This window comes from Lolium perenne, chromosome 3, assembly GCF_019359855.2.
Source record: "Lolium perenne isolate Kyuss_39 chromosome 3, Kyuss_2.0, whole genome shotgun sequence".
NCBI classification, from domain to species: domain Eukaryota; kingdom Viridiplantae; phylum Streptophyta; class Magnoliopsida; order Poales; family Poaceae; genus Lolium; species Lolium perenne.
Genome location: NC_067246.2, coordinates 83939161 through 83951379, shown reverse-complemented (window position 1 = coordinate 83951379; position 12219 = coordinate 83939161).

Below are 12219 nucleotides of genomic sequence, written 5' to 3'. Positions count from 1 at the left end.
CATAAATAGGAGGCAAAGTATCATCAAAGTAAATTTTATCCTCAATGCTTGGGGGACTAAAAAGATCATGCTCATCAAAACCAGCTTCCCCAAGCTTAGAATTTTCCATAGCATTAGCAACAATAGTGTTCAAAGCATTCATATTAATAACATTCCCATTAGCATGCATATAAAGTTCCATGGGTTTTTTAATTCTCTCTTCAAACACATCATGTCCTAATTCAAGATAAAGTTCATAAAGATCTCTCATATTTTTGTTGTTTTCCATTATGCCTAACTAGTGTAAACAAGAAACAAAAAGATGCAATTGCAGGATCTAAAGGAAATAGCTTCGAGCACAAACACAATGGCGCCCGAGAAGAAATCTTGTTACACCTGGAACCGGAGTATGAGTGCCTTTTACCTTTCCTCCCGGCAACGGCGCCGAGAAAAGTGCTTGATGTCTCTTTGGAGCTTCTATTCTTGTAGACAGTGTTGGGCCTCCAAGAGCAGAGGTTTGTAGAACAGCAGCAAGTTTCCCTTAAGTGGATCACCCAAGGTTTATCGATCTCAGGGAGGAAGAGGTCAAAGATATCCCTCTCATGCAACCCTGCAACCACAAAGCAAGAAGTCTCTTGTGTCCCCAACACACCTAATAGGTGCACTAGTTCGGCGAAGAGATAGTGAAATACATGTGGTATGAATAAATATGAGCAATAGCAACGGCACCAGAAAAGTGCTTGCTGGCGTGTAGTAAGTAAAGATGCAGCAGAACAGTAAACAAGCAGCGATAGCAGTATTGGAAACAAGGCCTAGGGATCGTACTTTCACTAGTGGACACTCTCAACATTGATCACATAATAAAACCACTCTACACTCTCTTGTTGGATGATGAACACCGCTATTTGTGTAGGGCTACAAGAGCACCTCAATGCCGGAGTTAACAAGCTCCACAACATTCGATATTCATGTTTAATTAACCTTAGAGTGCATGATAGATCAACACAACTATACCAAGTACTAACATAGCATGCACACTGTCACCTTCATACTATGAAAGGAGGAATAGATCACATTAATACCATCATAGTAATAGTTAACTTCATAATCTACAAGAGATCATAATCATAAACTATGCCAAGTACTACATGATGCACACACTGTCATCATTACATCATGAAGGAGGAATAGAGTACTTTAATAACATCACTAGAGTAGCACATAGATGAATAGTGATACAAAACATATTGCAATCATAAAGGGATATAAATAAGCACTTCACTATGCCATTCATAACAGTGAATAAGTATTCTGTGAAATATAGCCTAAGAGACCCACACGGTGCACACACTGTCACCTTTACACACGTGGGACAAGGAGTCTCCGGAGATCACATAAGTAAAATTCACTTGACTAGCATCACGACATCTAGATTACAATCATCATCATATGGATCTCAATCATGTAAGGCAGCTCATGAGATCATTGTATTGAAGTACATAGAGAGAGAGATGAACCACATAGCTACCGGTACAGCCCTTAGCCTCGATGGAGAACTACTCCCTCCTCATGGGAGACAACAACGTTGATGAAGATGGCGGTGGAGATGGCAGCGGTGTCGATGGAGAAGCCTTCCGGGGGCACTTCCCCATCCCGGCAGCGTGCCGGAACAGAGACTCCTGTCCCCCAGATCTTGGCTTCGCGATGGCGGCGGCTCTGGAAGGTTTTTGCGGGTTTCGTCCATCGTCATAGGGTTTTCGCGACGGAGACCTTAAGTAAGAGGAAGGGCAGCCTCGGAGGGGGCCTGGTGGGCCCACACACTAGGGGGGCGCAGCCCCCCCCCTCTGGCCGCGCCAGGGTGGCGTGTGGGGCCCCCAGGGCTTCCCTCTGGCGGCTCTCGGGTGTTCTGGAAGCTTCGTCCAATTATAAGACTCTGGGCGTTGATTTCGTCCAATTCCGAGAATATTTCCTTACTAGGATTTCTGAAACCAAAAACAGCAGAAAACAGGAACTGGCACTTCGGCATCTCGTCAATAGGTTAGTTCCGGAAAACGCATAAATATGACATATAATGTGTATAAAACATGTAGGTATCATCAATAAAGTAGCATGGAACATAAGAAATTATCGATACGTCGGAGACGTATCAGTGGACTCCACCTAAGGTGGCCGGCCACCTCCCCCCATAGGAAGGTGGGAATCCCACTTGGGTGGGAGTCCCACCTTGGGTAGGTTTCCCTACTACATGGAAATTTTGGGTTGGGGTCTTATTCGAAGACTTGTAGTCCAACACTTGGGGGTTCCACCTATATAATGAGGAGCAAGGGGAGGGGGCCGGCCACACCAAAGCCATTGTGGCCGCACCCCCTCAAGTGGCCGGCCACCTCTCCCTCTCCCAAACCCTAGCCACCCCCTCTCCTCCACATCTCCCGCATAGCTTAGCGAAGCTCCGCCGGAGTTCTCCATCGCCACCGCCACCACGCCGTCGTGCTGCCGGATTCAAGGAGGAGCTACTACTTCTGATGCCCGCTGGAACGGGGAGAAGGACGTCGTCTTCATCAACACCGAACGTGTGACCGAGTACGGAGGTGCTGCCCGATTGTGGCACCGAGATCAAGATCTTCTACGCGTTTTTGCAAGCGGCAAATGATCGTCTACCGCAGCAACAAGAGCCTCATCTTGTAGGCTTTGGAACTCTTCAAGGGTGAGACTCGATCATCCCCTCGTTGCTCCCGTCTTCTAGATTGCATCTTGGCTTGGATTGCGTTCTCGCGGTAGGAAAATTTTTGTTTTCTATGCAACGTATCCCTACACATATGCCACCATAGTACCGGTTCGTTTAATTCTTCTTTTTAATATGCGGAACCGGCCAAGGTCCTGCCACCGAACCGGCAGCTTCGGCGTCTTCCCCGCTCCAGGCAGCGTGCGACGCCGTGACGCTCCAGCCCGCGCGACGCGGCACCGTTGGCGTCTGCAGGAGCAGCGCCGTCGCTGTCGAGCAGCTCCAGCCGAGCCTCTGGCTTCATCAACACTTTTTTTTGTACCGTTTTGCCCTCCCACCAAACCGTTCATGTCCTACTATTTTAAGGTCATTTTTTTTAAATTATTTTTCCTAAAACCAGAAACTAAAATTTACCCTCACTAAAATCTGATTAGGAACGAAAATAACTTGCCCATGCACATTCGTTTGGTTCGTTGAATTATCCTTTACGCGGGCACTTCATGTCAGTTCGCTGTAGGCATGCCTCAAATCGTGCTATCACCAGTGGAGGGGTTGTGACTTCTGCAGCGAATTCCAAACGACGGTGAGAGGCCGTCGCTATCTTAGGCCATGGGCTTGGCCCAGCTACGCTCAAGTATGGTCATCTCGACTTGGTTTGTCCAACATGCGAGATTCTTCTTCAGCACCGGTGCGGTGGCGTCCGCTGTCTCCGATGCCCCAAGTGGTTTCGCCCCGCCCCCTCCCCTCCCGCGGCCTTTGAAACGAATGCACCTAGCGGCAGAGCACAAGGAATCGATCGTGTTTCGTAGACCAATGAGATTTATTTTGGGGTGCAATTTTTAAAAACCAAGGACATGTGTGTACATATTCGTGATCCGCTTAGGGCTTTCTATGAAATTGTGCCACCCATCTTTTTAATACAGTTTCCTGGTCCTTCGAAGCCTTTTATCGTTTAAAAAGTCATTACCAGTCTGCGGTATTATAAGTCAGTGCAGCGAGAGGGTCGCAAGTTAATCTTGAAATAACATATTTCATGGTTGATTCACTTCGAGACTTTTTTTCCTCCCGGTGCAACGCACGGGTACTTTTGCTAGTCTATACCTATACCTAATAATAAAGGAGCTAAGATTTCTGCCAAAAAGTTTCGTCAACGCTTTTTTTTGGACCGTTTTGCTCTCCTACCAAATCGCATAATACATCACAAGTGCCACGGTACCGATTCGAGCGCATTTTTTTTAAATAATACACTTTTTTTTGTTTATTTCAGAAATAATACTTGGTTTTGAGATATTTCAGAAATAATACACCGTCGGGTTCGTTGAACCCGAAATTTAAAACTCGGGGTAGAGGAACCCGAAATTTCAAAATCGGGGTAGAGGAACCCGACTTATTCTTTTGGCGGGAGGGCGAAAAAGGAAAAAGAAAAGGAAAAGGAAGAATCGGGTTTTAGAAACCCGATATTAGTGAATCGGGTTAGGCGACCCCGAGATTCCCACATATTTCGGGTTACTCTACCCTGATTTTTGAAATTTCGGGTTCCTCTACCCTAATTCTGAAATTTCGGGTTCCTCTACCCCAACTCCTTGTTTTTCGCGCGGAAACAGGATTAGTCGGGTTCCTCTACCCCGATTTTTAAAATTTCGGGTTCCTCTACCCCGAGTTTCAAATTTCGGGTTTCCTGAACCCGACAGTGTATTATTTCTGAAATATCTCAAAACCGAGTATTATTTCTGAAATAAACAAAAAAATGTGTATTATTTAAAAAAAATCCTTTTATTTCCTTCGGCCTCAGCTCCCCGAACGATCCCCGCGCTGCTAGCTCCCCAACATATGCCCGCCGCGAATCCGCGCACCAAACCCGTCTCCGCGCCTGCTCCCGGACACGCGTGGTGGCAGCGGATGCGTCCGTTCTCTGACACCAGACTGCGTTGAGATCACCCCCTTCCGGCGTGGTCGCTCTGTGCTGCACCGCATCCTCACGACCGCAGCTGCGTGCCACCGCCGCCAGCGTCCCGCGCACGTCGCCATGGCCGCCATGGTACCGGTTCATTTTATAACATTTCCAGGCTACTCGCCGCGAGCTTATGGCCGGATCCCGCGTGCCAGGTCAACACCGTCAACACGGGAGTCTGAGACAGCGCCGGTGCTAAGAGAGTCGGCGGCAGCGCTGGTACTAGGAGAGCCGGCGACAGTAGCCGCAGTCGTTGGCCGGGGTAGTGGGAGTTGCCGACTGCCGACGGCAGCTTCACGGACGCGCGAGAAACGTGAGACTCAGGGGAATAGGGAGGCAAAAGGGAGGCGGAGAGCGGAGCAGCAACGCTGGCTAAACGGCGGCGGCGTGCGGCTGGGAGCGGCGACAGAGGTTGGTGGCGGCGCAGGGGGAGGAGAAGCGAGCAAAGCCTCGCATCCCTGGAGAGTGCGTGTGCTCCTATCGTGGGTCGGCTGTTAGCTGGGCTTCTGCTGGACCACCTCGGCTAAGCCTCTTGGCCGACGCGGCGCGTCCAGTGGGGGGCTGGGCCAGTGCTGAGCTTGCTCGACTGGGCCTGTTGGCCGCGTCTTTCTTTCTTTCCCTAACCGAACTTTATATTATGGTTCTGCTTACCTCTCAGAAAAACACAAAAGAGGAACATACACGTTTAGTCCCACCTTGCTCATTTGCAACGAGTCTAACCTGTTTATATACGTTAGCAAATGTCTGTTAGCAAGTGACTTTGCAATCGCAGCAGAACGGAAAAGAATCGTGAGCTTGATAATCTCATTCCAGAGAATGGAAAGGAATTGTGGGATTGGATATCTAAAGAGAACGGAAAGGGATCACGGTCTACCTATGCCCTTTGGGCGCGTGTGAGCGGCCAGCTCGCGCACCACATCATGGCCGGGCGAGGATGGGGGGCGGAGCCAACAACGAAGCAGTCATGATGTGCGCGCGCAAGAAGCTCAGCCCGTGCCCCTACTGCTTTGGTCTCTTTGCAATTTGCTTAGCTGATGCGATTTACATTTCTCTTTGCTGCTAGCTAATGTTATTTGCAAATTTTGTTTTTTTTCAACATACAATTTCGGACATGTATGTAACTCTTTGCCTGATACTCCTCCCTGTCTCACATAAATAACTAAGAAAAGCATTCTCTGACAACGTGGGCTTAGCCCAGTGGTTGGGGTCGCAGTGGCGCACTCCAACGACCGGAGTTCGATTCCTATCAGGAACGAATTTCGGAATTGTCACGCCAAGACCCGCTTCTACTATATCAAAAAGTGTCTAGTTCCTCCTAGACACAGTTTCATTTTTTTTTTAAGAAAAGCATTCTAAATTGTTAACTGAAGGTTAAAAATTATTTAGTCAGAGAACAATACAGATGACCCATATATATTTAAAAATTATTGCGTCATATCGTAAATTTCCTAGAGACTAAACTATCCATTTGCACTAGAATAAGGATTACAATTTATTACGGAAGTCACGATTTGTACATATCCACCTCTTATTTGTCCGCACATGATCCCTTTCAATCTCCGAAAGCCGCCAAGCTTGCGGTCCATCACGGTTCAACGCATCCACGGCTAGCGACCTCGCTATCTTCGTCAACCCGCCACTACTACCTAGCGCCCTATTCTTCGAGTACGAATGTCCACCGGTACTAGCCATTTCCTTTCCTCGAGTACGAAGGACCACTGGTATAGTGGGGCTCCCGGTGCAACGCACGGGCACTTTTGCTAGTACTATAAAATTTGCCTTCCCTTTGGTAGAACAAATGAGAAATATCGTAGTGGTTTCAACTCCTCGCCTCGAATCCAGGTAGGGCGGTGCTGAGGATCCTTCGGAGAATAATTCCCCGGAACCTCCGAGTCCAGCGAATGACACGTGTCCCTCCCGGGACCACAACCCACGTGCATCCTCACTTATTACTACTCTCTTCCCCATTCTCTTTCCCGTACAGAGAAAAACAAAAACAAAGGACCACCACCAGGTGATGTCTCCGCCTACGTCCGCACCATCCTTCCGAAACATGAAGAACAAAGTCCGGCGAGAGACCTCGCCGGCAACACATCAACTCCGGCTGGAAGCACCCTTGCCTCTCCTTGCAGCATATGCCTCTCTGCCTTGCAGCACCGCCTCCCACCTATGGCAGCGCCGTCGTCCGCCTATGGTAGCGCCGTCGTCCGCCTATGACAGCACCGCCGCCTCAGCTGGCTGCACCACCGCACGCGCCTGCAGCATCATCGCCCCCCGCCGACAGAATCGGTGGCGCTCACTTGCAGCAGACGCAATTGGCCTTTGCAGCAGTGACTACCGGCCTTTGCAGCTCCGGCGATGGGGATTTGCAGCACCGGCAGTGGGGATTTGCAGCTCCAGCTTCCGCCCTTTGCAGCTCATGTGACGGGGGATTGCAGCTACACCCGACAGCATATGCAGCTACACCGACAGCCGAGTTGCCTCCCCTTGCAGAAGCTATTACCTGCGCTCGAAGCATCATCCGCCTGCAATAGCAGCACCACCGGCCTGGCCTTGTAGCACTGTCGTGGTGCCAGCGCGTCGGCGCGCCGCCTCCCCTTGCAGCAGCTATGACCGGCGCTTGAAGCAGCGCCGTCCTGCTGTAGATGCACCAGCGGCTTGGCCTTGCAGCACTGATACGTCTCAAACGTATCTATAATTTCTTATGTTCCATGCTAGTTCTATGACAATACTCACATGTTTTACATACACTTTCATTTTGATGCATTTTCTGGTACTAACCTATTAACAAGATGCCGAAGCGCCAGTTCCAGTTTTCTGCTGTTTTTGGTTTCAGAAATCCTACACAGGAAATATTCTCGGAATTGGACGAAACAAAAGCCCACGGTCTTATTTTCCACGGAGTCTTCCAGAACACCGAAGAGGAGACGAAGAGGGGCCACGAGGCGGCCACACCATAGGGGGGTGCGGCCCCACCCCTGGTCGCGCCGCCATATGGGGTGGGCCCCTCGGGCGTCCCTCGACTCTGCCCCTTCGCCTATATAATCCTTCCGTCGCGAAAACCCTATCACCGAAAGTCATATTCCACGAAGATTTTTGTAGCCGCCGCCATCGCGAAGACAAGTTTCGGGGGACAGAAGTCTCTGTTCCGGCACGCCGCCGAGACGGGGAATTGCCCCCGGAGTCATCTCCATCGACACCACCTCCATCTTCATCGCCGCTGCTGACTCCCATGATGAGGAGGGAGTAGTTCTCCCCCGATGCTGAGGGCTCTATCGGTAGCTATGTGGTTCATCTCTCTATCCCATGGTGTGATCTTTATGTGATCATGAGCTTTGTAATCTAGTTGATTATGTAGATGTTACTCTTGTCTATTATGCACTCTAGAGGTTACTTTAATATGAACTCGGAGTTACTCTCCACGATTATATGCCTTGCTTTTGAAGCTGAGTATGCTGATCCCTGGTCTTCTGCTTCTCATGTCCTGATTGATGATTTCCTGTCTCAAATAGACTGCTGGGTACAGTTCAAAGAAATTATTTCTGCAGCCTTTCTGAAACACGTGTTCACTGATGAGACTCCTCTAGATGTGGCAGAAAATCTTGTTACTTGTCGTATTACTTTCCCCCGTAAGAGGTCGTGGGCTTCTGTGTTCGAGGGCTTTTTCCTAGATGAGTTTGGTTGTCTGTCCTGGCCTTCGAAACAGAGTGAACTTTTAGATGTTGGTTTTGGGATTGATGAGCTGGGGTTTGTTGCCGAGTTTTCTTCAAATACTTCAGTGGTGAATCGCACTCGTGGTCGCCCACGCAAGCATGAGACTCCCCTTGTTGAATCATCGGTTCGCCGTGGACCTGCACGTCCTTGCACTCGTCAAAACAAGCAGGGATACAGGGAGCAAGCACTGCCATATCCCCGACGCAAGATTACTGCTCGCAAAGCTAGCCCACCAGAAATTCTTCAGATCAGTGAGATGCAACGTTTGGGCGTCGAGAAGTGTCAGATTGATCCAGAGGAGCTCACTGCTGAGCGTCTGCTGCAGGTTCGCCAGGAGTGACTAGTAGTCCCCTCCTTGGAAAATAAGCTTCTGTAGCTTTGCTCTCATCAGAACCTGTGATGTGTCTGTCGAATCGCCTGTGGCATGTGTTAAGTTGGAATGTCCGTGGTATTAATAGTTCTGAAAAATGGCTCTCTCTCCGTAATAAGATAGAAGAAAGTAATGCTACCATTGTCTGTTTACAAGAAACTAAAAGAGCTGGTTTTGATGCTAACTTTATAAAAGGTTTTGCTCCGAAACGTTTTGATAAATTTGCTTTCATACCATCGGATGGTGCCTCTGGAGGTTTATTAGTTCTATGGGTCAGCAATGTTTTCTCAGGAGAAGTGTTGTTGGAGGAAAGTTTTGGGTTGGCCATTGAATTCACTTCTAGCATCTCCTCAGATAAATTTGTGCTTGTCAATGTGTATGGGCCTTGTGAGGGAATTGAGCGCGAAAATTTTGTAGCATGGCTGTTTCACCTAGATATCTCAGATGAAAAACTTTGGCTACTCGTTGGTGATTTTAATTTTTACCGGTTTGTGGAGAGTCGTAACAAAGAGGGAGCAAATCTGACAGACATTGCAACCTTCAATGAGATTATTAGTTATCATGGCCTTGTGGAACTTCCGCTTAAAGGTCGCTCCTACACTTGGAGCAACATGCAAAGTGAGCCATTGCTCGTTCAACTTGATTGGTTCTTTACATCTGTGGCTTGGACTCTGAAATTTCCTAATACAGTGGTTAAACCCCTTGCTAAGCCTGTCTCCGATCACGTTCCATGTGCTGTCTCAATTGGTACATCTATTCCTAAACCCAAGGTATTTCATTTTGAAAACCATTGGATTCGAATCCCAGGTTTCCTGGAGGTGGTTAAAACTATTTGGGATATTAACTGCCCAGGTGACAGTGCGAAGTGTATATCGGCCAAGCTCAAATTGCTTCGTAAAGGTCTGAAAAAATGGAGTACTAGTATGTCCTCACTCAATATGCTTATCGAAAATTGTAATGAATTGGTCCTGCTCTTGGACAGTTTCGAGGAACAGAGGGCTTTGCATATTTCGGAATGGAATTTTAGAAACATTGTTAAAAATAGGTTGCAGCACCTGCTTCTTTGCAAGCAAGATTATTGGAAAAAACGTTGTACATCACGCTGGGCTCGGTTAGGGGATGAAAATACGGCTTTTTTCCACTCAATGGCAACCATTCGGTACAGAAAAAATACAATTGCTTCACTGAAACGTGAGGATGGATCACTTGCCGTGGACCATGATGAGAAGGCTGGGGTGTTATGGCAATCATACCGAGACAGACTGGGGTGTTCTTTGCCCATTGCTGAGAATGTAGACTTTGCACAATTCTTTTCTCCTTTGGCTGGACTAGAAACTCTATCCCATCCGTTTACACATGAAGAGATTGGGCTCAGATGCCAAGTGACAAATCCCCTGGACCTGATGGATTCTCAGGGCTCTTTATGAAAGTTTGCTGGCCAGTGATAAAATATGACTTTTACCGTCTTTGTCAGGAGTTTTGGGAAGGCACAGTCAATCTTCAAAGTATCAATGATTCGTTTATTACCCTCATCCCCAAAACTTCATCACCCGAAGGCCCAAATGATTTTCGTCCCATTTCCCTCCTCAATATTTGTCTCAAGCTCATCACTAAACTCCTTGCAAATCGGCTCCAAGAGCGAGTTCTCGAACTTGTTCACATCAATCAATATGGTTTTCTGAAGTCTAGGACGATCCAAGACTGTGTTGGATGGGCTTATGAATACATTCATCAATGTAAACAGTCATCTCAGGAATCTATTATTTTGAAACTTGACTTTGCTAAGGCTTTTGACACCGTGGAGCACGAGGCGATTATGAAAGTTTTTGCGGCACTCGGTTTTGACCCAAAGTGGCTTCAATGGATGCATATGATAATGTCTTCTGGTACATCTTCAATCTTGCTTAATGGGGTCCCAGGAAAAAAATTTCCTTGCAGAAGAGGGGTGCGCCAAGGTGATCCACTTTCACCATTACTATTTGTAGGTGTTTCTGAGATTTTACAAGCTATGGTCAATGGGCTTTTTCATGATGGAGTGCTACATGCGCCACTTCCTATCCCCAACACTGATTTCCCTATTGTTCAATATGCTGACGACACCCTCTTGATCATGCAAGCCTGTCCTATTCAACTTCTCGCTCTTAAGAATATTCTTGAGAAATTTGCACAAGTCACTGGTCTAAAAGTTAACTATGCTAAATCTTCCATGATGAACATAAATGTGTCTGAGCAGCGTTTGCATGAACTGGCAGCGGTCTTTGGGTGTACAGTCGGACAGCTTCCCTTCACTTACCTTGGGTTACCACTCGGCACCACTAAACCCACAATAGAAGATATGTCACCATTAGTTGGTATGGTGGAGAGAAGGCTGAATGCAAGTGCTAGGTTTCTTGGTTATGGAGGCAGGCTACAGTATGTCAAATCAGTACTCTCATCCCTCCCGACTTTCTTTCTCTGTTCACTCAAAATTCAGAAGACCATACTGAATATTTGTGATAGATCTCGTCGCCATTGTCTGTGGGACAAGAAGGATGATGCAACCTCACCAAATTCACTTGCTGCATGGTCGCTCGTGTGTAAGCCTAAGAAGCATGGTGGCCTAGGTGTGCTTAATCTTGAGCTGCACAACAAGGCTCTCCTGCTCAAGCAATTGCATAAGTTCTATATGAAAGAAGATGTGCCGTGGGTTAAACTTGTTTGGTCCCTATATGGTAATCGAGTTCCCCATGCGCAGTCCAAGCGTGGGTCTTTTTGGTGGCGGGATATATTCAGTTTAGTTGAAGATTACAGAAGTGTTACCAAATGTTCTGTGGGGAACGGATCCTCGGTTTTATTTTGGAAGGATTTTTGGCACCAAGAGGAACTATTATGCGAGAGATATCCTAGGCTTTTCTCTTATGCTGTGAACGAAGATATGTCAGTGGCAGAGGTTTCTTTAACTCAGCATCTCAGCTCATGTTTCATGCTACCGCTTTCTGTAGAGGCGTATGGAGAGTTCCAGGAAGTGTCTCATCTTATTGCTGATCTTCCTATGGATTTGAATGCCCAAGACCAACGTGTTTTTGTTTGGGGTTCTTCCAAGTATACCGCCTCTAGATTTTACAATTTTTTATTTGCTCAACTTCCATCAGACCCTGCCTTAAATGCCATTGGGAAATCTCGTTCCTTGCCCAAGCTAAGAGTATTTGCTTGGTTGTTAATGCATGACCGACTGAATACTCGTGATCTAATGATTAGAAAACACTGGCATCTTGAATCTGGACCAGAGTGTGTGCTATGCGATGAAGCATTGCTAGAATCACGAGATCATTTATTTTTTGGCTGTAACTTTGCTCGCCAATGCTGGGAAAAATTGGACATTCACTGGGATACATCGCTGCAGTTTTCAGATCGGTTTATACAAGCTAGAAATAATTTTAGAGGGCCTTGTTTTATGGAAGTAATGGTGTGTGCAGCTTGGAATATTTGGAAAGAGCGAAATGA